At 44.3% G+C, this 12,881-nt stretch overlaps 1 protein-coding gene across 5 annotated transcripts in view; it reads right to left on the bottom strand.

Annotated features, from left to right (window-relative positions):
* Nucleotides 1–12,881, bottom strand: part of RNF4 (ring finger protein 4) — a 42,930-nt gene that overhangs the window by 23,886 nt on the left and 6,163 nt on the right. The gene's annotated exons all lie outside the window — the stretch shown is intronic.

Raw genomic sequence — 12,881 nt, 5'->3', positions numbered from 1 at the left:
CCCTCCTGCACAGTCCTGTACTAGCTTCTGGGAAAAGACAAGAGAATCAGAACTGCTTACACGTGACCTCACCAACACCTAGCAACCAGGAAGGAACAGAGCTTCCCAGGCCAGTCCAGAGCCCAGAGCCTCGGCCTCTTCCCAATGACTGGGAACTGTTGCTCTCTGGAGGAGCTGATAATTTAGGGGAGCAGATGAGAGCCACCAACCCTGATCCACCCTGTGTGCCCAGCTGAGACTTCTGTCACTGGCAACACGAGTAGACAAAAACCTAGAAACTGTGAATTGGGAAGCCAAGCAGGTTCCAGGAAGAGCAGAGAAGGCAGCAGATGCGGAGGCTACTGGAGAATGAGAGGCCCTTGCATTCACTCAGGGCCCACTGGAAGGTGACAACTAACCACGATATATCAGTGTTCAGGGATGTAGTGGATAAAGCAGCAAATGAGAAGCAAAAACGTGAAGCCAGGAGTCAGGGTGTAACCCGTGTAGAAGGGCTTCTAGTGGGGGAGGGCCTGAGCTCAGGGCAAGGCTGAGGGACCAGAGCAGAGTCAAAGCAAGGAGAAGGCTCTGGTCACCTGGTCCTGGGTGATAGTGGCTTGGACGTCAGGCTCACCTGGAGGGCTTGTTAAACTAGATTCTGATTCAGCAGGTCTGGGATGGGGCTCAAAACTCTGCACTCCTAGGCAATTCTGACGGTTCTGCTCCAGAGGCTACAACATGGGAACCCAATGGCCTAGGACAATGGCCTCGGAGCTGGGGAGAACTAGTCGTATCTGAGCGAAATTAATGCAGGACCACTCTCAAACCCATCTTTCTTCTCATCTCCAGTGCCGCTACCTCCTCCAAACGACTGCCCATCTCCTGGTATCCTTCTACCCTACTGCCAACGCGTCTCTCTAAAACATACAGCCGACCCCCACAGCCTTTCCCTGGTTCCCCATCACGTCCTAACTCCTAAGCATTGCCTGTGGAGGCAAGCTGGCCTTACAGTTAGAGCACTTCTCCAGAGCCAGACAGCTTGGACAGGGGTCAGGCTTCCATAACCCCTACTTGTGACCTCGGGCGAAACACTGAACTTCTCTGTGCCTTACTTCCTTATCTATAGAACAAGATAGCACCCACCTCAATGGTTGTGTGAGGATTACAGGAGTTAATGCAAAGAGCACCTGTACCAGTGTGCACAGTTTTAAAGGCTCAAGGACTGTGGGTGGGTATCACTGACTTGTTCTGCCAGCACCAGCCTTGCAGTCTCTCCAAATGTACCGCCCACTGAACAGCTCCACCCCTTTGCTCAAGCCCTAAAGTGCTGTGCAACACTGCACCCAATCCAGCTTTAAAAAAGAACCCAGGACTGCACATCTCCCCACCTCATTCACTTATCAGTATGGCTCCTTCCCCGGAATACAGCGATGAATAAATCCAGCCACCAGCTCCTATCTCGGGGTGGCTGCTGGCAGGCAGCTCAGCTGTGGTAACTGGGGCATATGAGCCAGGTGCAAAAGAAACCAGGAGGACAAGGAGAGGCCAGAGGAGGTTTGCCAGGAGAAGACACATTAATGGGACTGCCCAGATAGCCTCATCCAGCAGAGAGCAGACATCAGAAGCAACAAAAACTACAATCCTGCAGCCTGTGGAACAAAAACCTCATTCACAGGAAGACAGACAAGATGAAAAGGCAGAGGGCTATGTACCAGATTAAGGAACAAGATAAAACCCCACAAAAACAACTAAATGAAGTGGAGATACGCAACCTTCCAGAAAAAGAATTCAGTATAATGATAGTGAAAATGATCCAGGATCTCAGAAAAAGCATGGAGGCAAAGATTGAGAAGATGCAAGAAATGTTTAACAAAGATCTATAAGAATTAAAGACCAAACAAACAAGAGATGGACAATACAATAACTAAAATGAAAAATACACTACAAGGAATCAATCACAGAATAACTGAGGCAGAAGAACGGATAAGTGACCTGGAAAACAGAATGGTGGAATTCACTGCTGTGGAACAGTATAAAGAAAAAAGAATGAAAAGAAATCAAGACAGCCTAAGAGACCTCTGGGACAACATTAAACACAACAACATTCGCAGTATAGGGGTCCCAGAAGGAGAAGAGAGAGAAAGGACCTGAGAAAATATTTGAAGAGATTATAGTTGAAAACTTCCCTGACATGGGAAAGGAAGTAGCCACCCAAGTCCAGGAAGCTCAGAGAGTCCCAGGCAGGATAAACCCAAGGAAAAACATGCCAAGACACATAGCAATCAAACTGACAAAAATTAAAGACAAAGAAAAATTACTGAAAGCAACAAAGCAAAAACAACAAGTAACATACAAGGGAACTCCCATAAGGTTAAGAGCTGATTTCTCAGCAGAAACTCTACAAGCCAGAAGGGAGGGGCATGACATATTTAAAGTGATAAAAGGGAAGAATCTACAACCAAGATTACTCTACCAGGCAAGGATCTCATTCAGATTCGATGGAGAAATCAAAGCTTTACAGACAAGTAAAAGCTAAGAGAGGGCTTCCCTGGCGGTGCAGTGGTTAAGAATCCGTCTGCCAATGCAGGGGACACGGGTTCGTGCCCTGGTCCGGGAAGATCCCACATGCCACGGAGCGGCTAGGCCCGTGAGCCATGGCCGCTGAGCCTGCGCATCCGGAGCCTGTGCTCCGCAACGGGAGAGGCCACAACAGTGAGAGGCCCGTGTACCGCAAAAAAAAAAAAAAAAAAAAAAAAGCTAAGAGAATTCAGTACCACCAAACCAGCTCTACAACAAATGCTAAAGGAACTTCTCTAACTGGGAAACACAAGAGAAGAAAAGGACCTACACAAGCAAACCCATAACAATTAAGAAAATGGTAACAGGAACATACCTAGCAATAATTACCCTAAACGTGAATGGATTAAATGCTCCAACCAAAAGACACAGGCTCGCTGAATGGATACAAAAACAAGACCCAAATATATGCTGTCTACAAGAGACCCACTTCAGACCTAGGGACACAGACAGACTGAAAGTTGAGGGGATGGAAAAAGATACTCCATGCAAATGGAAATCACAACAAAGCTGGAATAGCAATACTCATATCAGATAAAACAGACTTTAAAATAAAGAATGTTACAAGAAACAAGGAAAGACACTACATAATGATGAAGGAATCAATCCAAGAAGACATATCAATTATAAACACATATGCACCCAACACAGGAGCACCTCAATACATAAGGCAACTGCTAACAGCCATAAAAGAGGAAATTGACAGTAACACAATAATAGTGGGGGACTTCAACACCTCACTTACACCAATGGACAGATCATCCAAACAGAAAATTAATAAGGAAACACAAGCTTTAAATGACACAACAGACCAGATAGATTTAATTGATATTTATAGCACATTCCATCCGAAAATAGCAGATTACACTTTCTTCTCAAGTGCGCACAGAACAATCTCCAGGATAGATCACGTCTTGGGTCACAAATCAAGTCTCAGTAAAGAAAACTGAAATCATATCAAGCATCTTTTCTGACCACACCATGAGATTAGAAATCAATTACAGGGAAAAAAATGTAAAAAACACAAACACATGAAGGCTAAACAGTACGTTACTAAATAACCAAGAGATCACTGAAGAAATCAAAGAGGAAATCAGAAACTACCTAGAGACAAATGACAACGAAAACACGATGATCCAAAACCTATGGGATGCAGCAAAAGCAGTTCTAAGAGGTAAGTTTATAGCAATACAAGCCTACCTGAGGAAACAAGAAAAATCTCAAATAAACAATCTAACTTTACACCTAAAGAAACTAAATAAAGAACAAACAAAACCCGAAGTTAGTAGAAGGAAAAAAATCATAAAGATCAGAGCAGAAATAAATGAAATAGAAACAAAGAAAACAACAGTAAAGTTCAATAAAACTAAAAGCTGATTCTTTGAGAAGATAAACAAAACTGATAAACCATTAGCCAGACTCATCAAGAAAAAGAGAGAGAGGACTCAAATCAATAAAGTTAGAAATGAAAAAGGAGAAGTTACAACAGACACCACAGAAATACAAAGCATCCTAAGAGACTACTACAAGTAACTCTATGCCAATAAGATGGACAACCTGGAAGAAAGGGACAAATTCTTAGAAAGGTATAAACGTTCAAGATCGAACCAGGGGGCTTCCCTGTTGGCGCAGTGGTTGAGAGTCCGCCTGCCGATGCAGGGGACTCGGGTTCGTGCCCCGGTCTGGGAAGATCCCACATGCTGCGGAACGGTTAGGCCCTTGAACCATGGCCACTGAGCCTGCGGGGCTGGAGCCTGTGCTCCGCAACAGGAGAGGCCACAACAGTGAGAGGCCCGCGTACCGCAAAAAAAAAAAACAAAAAAAATGTTGAAACAGGAAGAATTAGAAAATATGAACAGACTAATCACAACTAATGAAATTGAAACTGTGATTAAAAATCTTCCAACAAACAAAAGTCCAGGACCAGATGGCTTCACAGGTGAATTCTATCAAACATTTAGAGAAGAGCTAACACCCATCCTTCTCAAACTCTTCCCAAAAATTGCAGAGGAAGGAACACTCCCAAACTCATTCTATGAGGCCACCATCACCCTGATACCAAAACCAGACAAAGACGCTACAAAAAAAGGAAATTACAGACCAATATCACTGACAAATATACATGCAAAAATCCTCAACAAAATACTAGCAAACAGAATCCAACAACACATTAAAAGGATCATACACCATGATCAAGTGGGATTTATCCCAAGGATGCAAGGATTCTTCAATATATGCAAATCAATCAATGGGATACACCATATTAACAAATTGAAGGGTAAAAACCCTATGATCATCTCAATAGATGCAGAAAAAGCTTTTGACAAAATTCAACACCCATTTATGATAAAAACTCTCCAGAAAGTGGGCATAAAGGGAACCTACCTCAACATAGTAAAGGCCATATACGACAAACCCAGAGCAAACATCATTCTCAATGGTGAAAAACAGAAAGCATTTCCTCTAAGATCAGGAACAAGAGAAGGATGTCCACTCTCACCACTGTTATGCAACATAGTTTTGGAAGTCCAAGCCACGGCAATCACAGAAGAAAAAGAAATAAAAGGAATACAAATTGGAAAAGAAAAAGTAAAACTGTCACTGTATGCAGATGACATGATACTATACATAAAGAATCCTAAAGATGCCACTAGAAAACTACTAGAGCTAATCAATGAATTTGGTAAAGTAGCAGGATACAAAATTAATACACAGAAATCTCCTGCATTCCTATACACTAATGATGAAAAATCTTAAAGAGAAATTAAGAAAACACCCCCACTTACCACTGCAACAAAAAGAATAAAACACCTAGGAATAAACCTACCTAGGGAGAAAAAAGACCTGTATGCAGAAAAGTATAAGACAACGATGAAAGAAATCAAAGATGATACAAACAGATGGAGAAATATACCATGTTCTTGGATTGGAAGAATCAATACTGTGAAAATGACTATACTACACAAAGCAATTTACAGATTCAATGCCATCCCTAACAAATTACCAATGGCATTTTTTACAGAATTAGACCAAAAATCTTAAAATTTGTATGGAGACACAAAAGACCCCGAATAGCCAAAGCAGTCTTGAGGGGAAAAAATGGAGCTGGAGGAATCAGACTCCCTAACTTCAGACTATACTACAAAGCTACAGTAATCAAGACAGTATGGTACTGGCACAAAAACAGGAATATAGATCAATGGAACAGGAGAGAAAGCCCAGAGATAAACCCACACACATATGGTCAACTAATCCTTGACAAAGGAGGCAAGAATATACAATGGAGAAAAGGCGACCTCTTCAATAAGTGGTTTCCTTCAATAAGGAAAACTCGACAGCTAAATGTAAAAGAATGAAATTAGAACACTCCCTAACACCATACACACACAAAAAACTCAAAATGGATTAAAGACCTAAATGTAAGGCCAGACACCATAAAACTCTTAGAGGAAAACATAGGAAGAATACTCTGACATAAATCACAGCAAGATGTTTTTTGATCCACCTCCTCGAGTAATGGAAATAAAAACAAAAATAAACAAATGGGACCTAATGAAACTTAAAACCTTTTGCAAAGCAAAGGAAACTACAAACAAGAAGAAAAGACAACCTCAGAATGGGAGAAAATATTTGCAAATGAATCAACGGACAAAGGATTAATCTCCAAAATATATAAACAGCTCAAGCAGCTCATTATCAAAAAAACAAACAACCCAATCCAAAAATGGGCAGAAGGACTAAATAGACATTTATCCAAAGAGGACATACAGATGATCAAGAAGCACATGAAAAGCTACTCAACATCACTAATTATTAGAGAAATGCAAATCAAAACTACACCTCACACCGGTTAGAATGGGCATCATCAGAAAATCCACAAACAACAAATGCTGGAGAGGGTGTGGAGAAAAGGGAACCCTCTTGCACTGTTGGTGGGAATGTAAATTGATACAGCCACTATGGAGGTTCCTTAAAAAACTAAAAACAGAATTACCATATGACCCAGCAATCCCACTACTGGGCATATACCCAGAGAAAACCATAATTTAAAAAGACACATACACCCCAATGTTCACTGCAGCACTATTTACAATAGCCAGGTCATGGAAGCAAACTAAATGCCCACTGACAGACAAATGGATAAAGATGTGGTACATACATACGATGGAATATTACTCAGCCATAAAAAGGAATGAAATTGGGTCATTTGTAGAGACATGGATGAATCCAGAGACTGTCAAACAGAGTGGAGTAAGTCAGAAAGAGAAAAACAAATACCGTATATTAATGCATATATGTGGAACCTAGAAAACTGGTACAGATCCAGTTTGCAGGGCAGAAACTGAGACACAGAAGTAGAGAAAAAACGTATCAACACCAAGGGGGAAAAGTGGCGGCGGGGGTGGTGGTAGCGTCATGAATTGTGAGATTAGGATTGACATATACACACTAATACGTATAAAATGGATAACTAATAAGAATCTGCTATATAAAAAAATAGATTAAATAAAATTTGAAAAAGATTAAAAAAATAAAGATAAAAGGACTGCCCAGCCAGCTGAGCCTCTTTCTCCAGCACATGGTGGTCTGCATCCGTGCATGCCCCCCATCTCCCATTATCCACTCAGTGGTTTAGAGAGTTATCTCTTCACCGTGTCACTCTCTCCAGGGAGACTCGCGGGTGGCCTACAGCACAACATCTCCTGACAGCCCTCAGGCTGGCCCACAGGTGCTCTCACTCGAGAATGGCACAAATGCTTCCCAATGCAACACCACCCGAGATGAGGACAGGACACCTGGCTTGAACAGAAGGTGTTCAAGCCAGGTGTTCTGAACACCTCAACAGGCACTTAGGACTCACAAGACCAGATCACACATAGTCCCAGATCCGCCGTACTTCCTGTTGCTAACCACAAGAAGTATCTTATGTTTGAGTATACAGCCATGATGCAGCTTTTGGGGGAAACCTTATCTATCTCAGTGGTGTCTCTTAGAATTGAGAAAAATCTGATAAAAATGTCACTGACAGAGGAGGGAGAGATAGGTCCGCTGAGCAAAGGGAAATAATTTAATGCACATACCTTGGTTGCTCCATAAGCCTCTTGCCTCCTACTTGTTTAATTTTTAGGTTTTCAAATATGATCATTAAAGACATGTCCTGCAACCATCTGGAGGGGCCCCCATTCCTCAGCTTGCACACCCTCCCTGCTCTCTGAAACCAGCCTCCTGAGCCCCAGCGGCTGCTTCCCAGAGCTTCCTCATTCTCCAGATTCTGCCACGTCCTCCCATGCCCAACGCCAACTAGCAATTTGTTCCATATCTGTGTTTTTCTTTAGGGGATAATAAAGGTCAGTGGTCAGACGACATAAAAAGTTGGAAGGCTGGCCGCCTTAGGGAAATCTGCCAAGGGGCTGGATTTCACCAGAGAATGGAGGTGGGAAGATAGGAAGATGCAGGGGGGTTTGGGGGGGGTGGGCGCGGCATTTCCAGCAGACCAGTTTGGGGACATGGAAGTGCAGTGTGTGAACAGAGAGGCTAGGGGTCATGGGAAAAGTGGCTCTCGCCAACTGCAAAGGGTTCTGGATCATGCAGGCTAATAGAGGTCATCAGAACAATAAAACTAACGATAGCTAAAACTCAGAGGCCACTTCTACGTTCAAGACACTAAGCACTTTCCAAGCACCATCTCCTGTAATCCTCCTCTCACCAAACAAGGAGGCACGTACTGTTATGATCACCATTTCACACACAAGGGAGCTAAGGATGACCAGGGGTTAAGTGACTTGCCCGAAGTCCACACCAAGTAAACACTAGAGCCTAGATTTAAACCAGGGCAGTCTGATGCCAGAAGCCCCCCAGCCTTAAACAAAGTTAAGCCAGAATCTGATGTATTAATTCCAGAAACAGTATGGAACACAGATGTTTTCCAGGTTCCTCAAATTTAGTGTGTCCAGAAAGAAACTCCTTCTAACATGCCAGCACTCCATCTTAGCAAATGGCCCCACCACCCCTTGGTTTCCAAAGCAAACTGCAGTCATTCAGCAAGATCTCACTTTTTTTTTCTTTTAATTTATTTTTGGCTGCATTGGGTCTCCGTTTCTGCACGCGGGCTTTCTCTAGTTCCAGCAAGCGGGGGCTACTCTTTGTTGCAGTGTGTGGCTTCTCACTGTGGTGGCTTCCCTGTTGTGGAGCACGGGCTCTAGGCGTGCAGGCTTCAGTAGTTGTGGCTTGAGGGCTCTAGAGCACAGGCTCAGTAGTTGTGGTGCACGGGCTTAGTTGCTCCACAGCATGTGGGATCTTCTGGGAGCAAGGATCGAAACTGTGTCCCGTGCATTGGCAGGTGGATTCTTAACCACTGTGCCACCAGGGAAGTCCCAGCATGCCCTCACTTGATGGAAGTGCCACAGAGGATACTTTGTACCTAGCTCACCTCTTGCCCAAAGCAGATGCTCATGTTTACTGAAGGCTTGGAGGTGAGAGAGGAGTGGTAAATGTTGTCCCTGCCACTAAGAAAAGACCTGGGGTAGAGCTTGGCACTGGGAATGGTCAAGAAGGCCAGATGTCAGGAATCCCGAAAGCTCTGACAGGAGGGTGAGGGGAGACCAACCCATGCCAAGGTGTCTAACTGGTTATTCCATGGTAGTAATGCCATGAAACCGGGCTAGAGAAGGGATAAAAAGAAACAGGTGTCAAGGGTAGCCAGCTTTAGTTTTAGAAATGCTGCATGTGGGGTATCCAAGTAGAAAGGTCCAAAGGTAGCTGAAAAACTCAGAGGAGAGATAACTAGGGTGGAGGTAGAGGTTTTAGAATCTGTGTTAAAATCTGGGGAGTCAGGTAGAGAAAAAAGAAGCCTGTAAAGAGAATAAAAAGCCAGAAACAAAGCTTGGAGAACTTGGAGGTATCGGTTAGACAAAAGCTGGCATTTCAAGGAGAAAGCAGCAGTAAACAGGCAGGGGAACCAGAACGAGGCCAGTGAGCCGGCCACAGGGAGCTGGACACTGTCTACCAAGCAAGCGGAGGCCCAAACTGTTACTGAGGGCCAAGCTGGGCTGCGCGGAGGAAGTGACACTGAAGATGAGGCCAGAAAGTAACCGGACTTATTTAACAAACAAATCGGGTGGGCAGCAGGGCATCGAAGGGGAGAGGAATTATCTGCCCTAGACAAGTAGTGTGTCAGCAGTGAGAACTGAGGGCCACACAGTGGCGTGACGCAACCCCACAGGCCTCCTAACCCACACCCCAGGGGCAGGGCCATCAAGGGTTTCAGACAGAGATGCATCTGGAGACTGCGGCACCTGGGCGCTGAGGACCAAAGGGAAACTGGACATGTCAGAATGCAGACCTGCGTGGAGACTTAGAGGAACCCAAGCAAGAAGAAAGCCGTGTGGCTTGGAGGTAGTGGAAAGACGTGAGGCCCCTGACTAGATGGGAGGGGGGTTGGTGAGGTTAGTCCTTCAGTGTTCTTACAGATTTAATGGTCTACTCAATTGTGACGTTACTGTTAGAGGTTGATTTTTCTTCCCAGGAAGCTATTATGGACACTAAAGATGATACCCCCCAACTCTAGTTAGGAGTGTGACACACGTAATCATATATATGTGACGCCTATGTGGATGTGATTATATGTGTACGTCTACACACATGATGGTTAGAAACAGACTGGCAGTGTTAGACTAGAGCCGGATTCTGTCACCGTATCTCCCACCAGTTTTCCCACAAGCCAAGAAAGGAAGAGTCAGCAGAAAAGGGGAGGGGAGGGGTGCACCAGAGACAGAAGGAAGCAGCAACTATGCAGCGAGGCCAAGGGAGATGTCTGGGTGAGCAGCTCTGTCCAGCCCAGCCCACGGCAGGCACACAGAGCCCTCACACAAGCCAGGGCAGCCAAGGCTAATATAATCACTCACTGAAAATCTGAGACCAAACTCCCCAGCACTGCTTCCACAAGTCCCAGGCAATCTGGATTCTAAGGTGGCTCCTTGTGCGTTTTCCTTCCGGGAGAGGATACTCAGACACACTGGGTCACTCACTCATTCTGTGGGGCAACTGTAAAGCAGATCTCACTGTAAACTCATAAATGGCCATTCTGAGACACAAGCAGAGTGAGTCCGACTGAAGTGGCCGGGGCAACCCCTTCATGTTGGCATGGTAAAGGCAGAGAAAAGCCTAAATCCTACAGAATCTCATCAGGGTGATGCCAATTTAGCAGCAACTGATTAGGCACTGGCTAGTACCAACAGTCTAGGTCACGTCTCTCCTTTTTATTATTTTGGCTGCACCTCGCGGCTTGTGGGATCTTAGTTCTCCAACCAGGGATCGAACCCGAGCCCTAGGCAGTGAAAGTGCGGAATTCTAACAACTGGACTGCCAGGGAATTCCCTTCAAAGCTTCTTAAATGAACTTTGATGCCACTGTCACATCAACATCCAGACCTTAGTACTTAAGAAAAATATGAACGTCTTGCTTGTTATACAGAGGAGGGTGCATGGTATAGAGAGCAATGATGAGACCGGCCAAATGAGCTCCAGAGCCCTGCACAAATACTTGATCTCCACGTCTCAGTTTTATCATCTTCAATGTCAGAAAAATATCCCTTACCTTGCAGCCGTGATGATAAATCAAAGGGCCCAGTAGGTTCCCAGCACCCTGGAGGCACCCTATCATCTGAGTAATTCAGCAACTATGTACAGGTGCCTACTCTGGTCAGACACTACTTCAGGGGCTAGAAATATAATGGCGAACAAGAGACATTCCTGGGGCTTCCCTGGTGACGCAGTGGTTAAGAATTGGCCTGCCAATGGAGGGGACACGGGTTCAAGCCCTGGTCCAGGAAGATCTCACATGCTGCGGAGCAACTAAGCCCGTGAGCCACAACTACTGAGCCCACGTGTCACAACTACTGAGGCCCGTGCACCTAGAGCCCATGCTCCACAAGAGAAGCCACTGCAATGAGAAGCCCGTGCACCGCAACGAAGAGTAGCCCCCACTCACTGCAAATAGAGAAAGCCCGTGCGTAGCAACAAAGACCCAACACAGCCAAATAAATAAATAAATAAATAAATTTATTTATTTATTTATTTTTTAAAAGAGAGAGACACTCCTGGAGCATATACTGTAAGTGGAAAGACAATCAATAAATCAAGTAATAAATATGGATTACATCAGAAAAGCCAGAAACCATAGCTCTTCTTCCAAGTGTGAGTGCTACTAGATGAGAGCAAAGCAAACTTTCAGCCCCAGGAAGAAGTGGAACAAATGTTTCCGGCTCTCAGCAAGGCTTAATTCATTTCCAGAAAAGACTTGGCAGGATGTGGCTAATCACTCCTGCTTAGGCTTAAAGGAAGTTGACGAGCCAGCACTGAGGCAGTGGGGCAACCCTCTCCCAGTTATTTATTCCTAAAGCAGGCTCAGCAGCCTCGACCACCGATCTCCCGAGGTTTTTGCAGGGACTAGACTAGATCTGGCAAAAACAGAAAGCAGCTAACTAAGCTGAAAGACAGTAACTGGGTCTTTCACACATTAACCTTATGACCCTGATGAAGCAGTCAGTCTCAGAAGCCTGAAAGGGGCACCAGAGCCAAGGAGACTTCACCCCTGCTCAGTGATTTGTCACTCAGGGAAGTTCTTTCCTTTTCTCCAAACAAAGGGCCCATCAAGGATTGCCTTTTGCTTCTACTAGAGAAAAAGAACAGCTCTTTGGGCATAGCGATGTTCTACTTTTGTTTGCGATTCAGGTCTTGAGGTACAAGGCTCCAGAATTAAGAACGAACCTCAGCTTTTTTAAAATGATGAGAAAAAAAATCCACAGTAAAAAGAATATTATTCAGCCTTAAAAAGAAAATTCTGATACCTGCTGCAACACGGATGAACCCTGAAGACATTATGCTCAGTGAAATAAGAAACAAAAGGGCAAACATTGCATAATTCCTCTTATCTGAGGTCCCAAGACATCAAATTCAGAGAGAGAAGTAGAATGGTGATTGCCAGGGACTAGGGGAAGGGCGAACAGGGAGTTATCCTTTAATGAATACAGAGTTTCTGTCTGGGAAGATGAAAAAAGTTCTGGAGATAGATGGTGATGGTTGCACAACAATGTGAATTTACTTAATGCCACTGAACACCTAAAAGTGGTTATAAATCGTCTATTTTACGTTATGTATATTTTACCACAACAAAAAAATTAAAAAATAAACTTCACCTAATGCTTTTTTCCTAGATAGTTTAAATAGGATTTAGTCGAGTATTCAGAAACACTCTGCAGTAGGTACAGCCCCAGAAACACCTGTAAAGAGCTCACCTGTATTGGGACCCTCAGTCTCCACCATGTC

This window comes from Pseudorca crassidens, chromosome 4, assembly GCF_039906515.1.
Source record: "Pseudorca crassidens isolate mPseCra1 chromosome 4, mPseCra1.hap1, whole genome shotgun sequence".
NCBI classification, from domain to species: Eukaryota; Metazoa; Chordata; class Mammalia; order Artiodactyla; family Delphinidae; genus Pseudorca; species Pseudorca crassidens.
Note: the sequence above shows the minus strand (reverse complement) of the source record. Positions and strands in the feature narration are given on the sequence as shown.